The sequence below is a fragment of the Gavialis gangeticus genome, unplaced genomic scaffold, assembly GCF_001723915.1.
Source record: "Gavialis gangeticus isolate Ggan-Ray unplaced genomic scaffold, GavGan_comp1, whole genome shotgun sequence".
NCBI lineage: Eukaryota > Metazoa > Chordata > Crocodylia > Gavialidae > Gavialis > Gavialis gangeticus.
Genome location: NW_017729022.1, coordinates 59,468,598 through 59,473,071, shown reverse-complemented (window position 1 = coordinate 59,473,071; position 4,474 = coordinate 59,468,598).

The window sequence follows — 4,474 nt, the reverse complement described above, 5'->3', positions numbered from 1 at the left end:
GGTAAACAGCTTGCTCTCGGCTAAGGGGAATTGTGGAAAAACCCTAACCCAGGGGTGGGCAAAATGCGGCCCTTCAAGCCATTCTATCCAGCCCCCGGGGCCCCTAAAAAAATTAGAAAATTAATATTAATCTGTCCTGGGCTGCCTGTCATGCAGCCCTCAATGGCTTGCCAAAATTCAGTAAGCGGCCCTCCACCCAATATAATTGCCCGCCCCTGCCCTAACACCAGGCTGCACTTTTGGTACAGGACTAATCTTGGGAATGCTGGGCAGACTACAAGGTCTCCCAGGAAAGGCCTCCGCTGATGCCAGTACCTGTGGAATGAGATAGGGTGGGGAAAGGCAATGCGTTTGGGACCTTGGAATCTGGTTGTCCTAGGGGAATGATTCTGGCTTTTGTTACTTTGCATTCAAATAATAAACTGTAACTTGAAGCAAGAGCTTGAAAGAGATTTGGATGTTGCTCTGGCTTGTTCTTGGGATAGTGAATGAATGGGTCCACCAGCTCGCCTGGGGATGTGATGGGATATGTGGCCTGCTTCCCCTGCCCTACCTCTGGAAAAAAGGACACATTTAGTTCTTTTCCAGTCTGCTGACCCAGGTGACAGGCAAGTGCTGTTAACCGCTTCTAGGCTGTTTCATCTTCTCACAGTATCTTTCCTCCAATTTCTTCAGCGTGCCCATCAGCCAGTACCCCTCTCTCAACCTATCCATGCATCACCCCCTTAGCCTCCACAGGTAACAGTCCTTTCAAGCCCCACTCGACATGTACACACATATATTCCCCAACACCAGCTTATCTCAGGCCACATACTCCCTGGCTTGACCAGACCTTCATTCAACATCACGTCCTGCCACTGAGTAACTCTTATTAAAATGTTCACCAACAGCAGTTATACAGGACCAGGCTGCCACACTGGAGAGTGCAGCCTCTCATCACTAGTCAACAGTGGAGAATTAAGATAATGCAAACAGTGATGTGGAAGGGGAGTCACTCATGGGAGGATGTGATGGGAACAAAGGAGCCTCCACACTGGATCAGACTATTAATCTTCTTCTCCAGTATCCTACCAGGTTAAATAAGCTGTGTCCAGCATGCTGTCTCTGGTCACCCTGACTCAGACCATGATCTGTCTTTTCTGATATCCTGCTTCTGCCTGATGGGATGAAACAAGAAGGTCGTTTTGTTGAGAAGACCCTTTGTTCATCCAGTTTGGTGTCTGACCATGTGGGGGCAGCATACAGGAGTATGACGTTCTATCCTAATCCTGCTGTGACCTGGGACTCTCGTACTTGGTGCACCACTACAGTGGAGTTAATAATGCCTTCTACCTGTCTCCATGAAAGGCTTTGGGTTAGCTAGGATTATACACAGCATCAGACCACTAGTGTTATATCCCAGCTCTTGCCTTCTCTGAGCCAAGCATTGACCTCCTTTGTCCTCCTCTCCATTCTACCTCTGGAGAAGAGCTTTACGTGCTGAAGGAGTCCAAGCAAGTGAAAGTCGAGATTAAAACCCTCCTTTGGTCACTGTCCACTAGTCCCACATCTCATGCAATTTCACTTCCTTTTTCACTTGAAAATATATCATCTCATACTCTGGGTTGCAGCTCTCACCACCCCCTTCTCAGCTGGCTACTCACAGTTTCTGTTAAGCTTGCTTTAGCTCACTCCGAATGGATTTCCTTACCAAATTAAGGTGTGTTTTCCCCTTAGAAGGGCCTGCAGATCTCCCTTTGGTATCTCAGTGGTGGTTTCTGTGCTTATGTTTCAATGCTGCACACAAGTATCAGGAAAACTAGAACTCTCGGCATGGGCCTGGGTTTACCAAACCCCTCCCCTCTCTGATCTTCAGAGCCACAGGTGCCTCAGAACATAGTTGACTCATATGCAACATCACGTGTCTTTTATTTGTCTGTGTTGAACCAACTTATTTTGCTTCCCTTTTTCAGCTACCCAGCCTGTGTATTTAAACCACACTCTTCTCCTGGCCACAGAAGCACCTTCCTGCCTGTTACTTTGAATTTGCAACTTACTGGGCTGACAGCTAGAGTTAAAATGGGGGCAAGAAGAGTGATACTTTCTGACCTTTATCTAGATTTCCCTTTGGTCTGTCTCATCCATACAGCTCCAGCCTTATCTTCTCAGACCACTTGAAATAAAACCCCACAGCACTCAGAACTGTCCCACACGCAAGTTTGGTTTGGTTCAGTTGGAAAGAAAACATAGCACAAATATCTCTGCAGGCCTGAGGAAAGCTGGGAGGGATTCTTGCATGGTTTCTCTTGCTCTGTTGCTTGGATATGAGGATATGCTCCTTTCCTGCCTTCTGCACTGTTCTCTGCTGCATGGCTATCCCTGCTGAAGGTCAGGACTGTCAGGTGAAGCAAGGTGGGTGCATGCTTATTTCCAACAGCAGAGGGCATTGTGGGCATGCTTTTTATTGCCTTGACCCTACACTCTTAAAGGAGCAGGGTGAGTGGATGTGGCAGGGAAAAAGGACTCCTCCAAAATCATGTGCTATAGTTATGGATGTAGGATTGGAAGGAGCCTGCCAGGCCATTAAATCTAGTCCTCTGCACTCACAGACCATCTCTGTAATAGCAGGGAATGGTCAGATGATCTAAGAGGACCATATCCTGGGCTACAGAGGGGGCATGTCTACATGTGCTATTAAGGCAAAGCTTATCACGCTGGAGTTTATTGCTTCTGGGCACTGTTTGCACATGTGCCCAGGACTGCAACACGTTGAGCTGGGTTGGAGTAGCCCCAGCTGGCAGGGGACTTACGGAGTGGGGGAGGGGAAGGTCAGCTTGCTAGCCTGGGGCTGCTCCAACCCGGCTTAATGTGCTGCAGAGGGGCTGGCTGGTGCACAAGAGTGCTCCAGTGTGGGGCTAGCCAGCAGTCAGTCCCCACACTGAATCACCCTTGTGGCCCAGCCAGCCCATATCAGCATCTACAAGTGAACTGCTGCCGAGTAAAAAAACTCTGCAGCAGGATAGTAGTTGTTTTTACAAGTACTACACTGCTGCAGAGCTAATTAGTTTTCTGCAGCATAATAGGGTTGCACATGTAGATGTGAGACATTTACTGCAGAGCTAATTAGTCTACTCCACAGTAAATGCCTTGTGTAGATATGCCCAGGGAGGCCCAAAAATCCCCTTCAATACACCCTGGCCTAGTGGAAAAAAATTCCATCCTGACTCCAAAACTGGCAATTGGTTTGGGTCTAAGTCCATGAACAGAGCCCTCTGGGAAGGTACCTGAGAGGCTGCTAAGTACCAGCAGAAGCACCAGTCAGCCCAGTTGTTCGGGCAGAGGGACATTAAAAAGAACCATTCTGACCTTATGCACTTCATCCTCACACACAACAATTTCACTTTTAATAACCAACACTTCCTCCAGACCATGGGAGCAGCTATGGACACCAAAATGGCCCCTCAGTATACCAAGCTTTTTATGAGCCGCCTGGAAGAAGACTTCCTCAAGGACGGCATCATCAAACCCTTGCTATACTTAAGATATATCAATGACATCATCATTTGGACTGAAAACCTGCAATCGCTGATTGAGTTCCATCAGAAATTCAACAATCACCATCCCTCCATCTGACTATCTCTTGAATACTTCAGCACCAACATCTCCTTTTTAGACACAGACCACATTATACAAGAAACCCACAGACCAACATACATACCTGCACAGAACCAGCAATCACCCTAAACTCACCAAAAAAGCTGTGATATGCAGCCAAGCCCTCAGATACCACTGAATTTGCACTGAGGAGAACACCCAGGATTGCCACCTCAGCAATCTTAAAAAGACTTTCACCCAACAAGGACACTCCTCCGGAGAGATAGATCACACATTTGAAAGAGCCACCCGGATACCACGTGAAGAATTGCTGCACTACAGAAGAACCCCCCCCACAAATCGCACACAACTGATTATGACATATCACCCCCCCCTCGAACCCATACGGAAAACCCTCAAACAATTGCAACCCATACTAGAAAGAGACCCATATTCTTAACGATATCTTCCCAGAGCCACCCATCCTAGCCTTCAAACAAGTACTGAACCTTGCTAACCTCGTCACCAGAAGCAAACTTCCTCAGATCCAGAACACACCAAAAGGATCCAGACCATGCCATGACAAGAAATGCAAAACCTGCCAACACACCTCCACCACCCCCATAATTACTACACCCCACAACAGAGCCATCAGCATTCCTGGATCTTACAGCTGCACCTCCAGAAATGTAATATATCTCATCCAATGCACCAAATGCCCTGGTGGAAAATATGTAGGAGAGACCAAACAACAACTGCGCACCAGAATGAATGCACACCAGAAATCTATCGAAGACAGGAATACCCATTTACCTGTGGGGGCACATTTCTCACAAGAAAACCACTCTCTCCCCAACCTCCCAGTCCTGATCCTCAAAGGAAACTTACAAAACACTTCCCA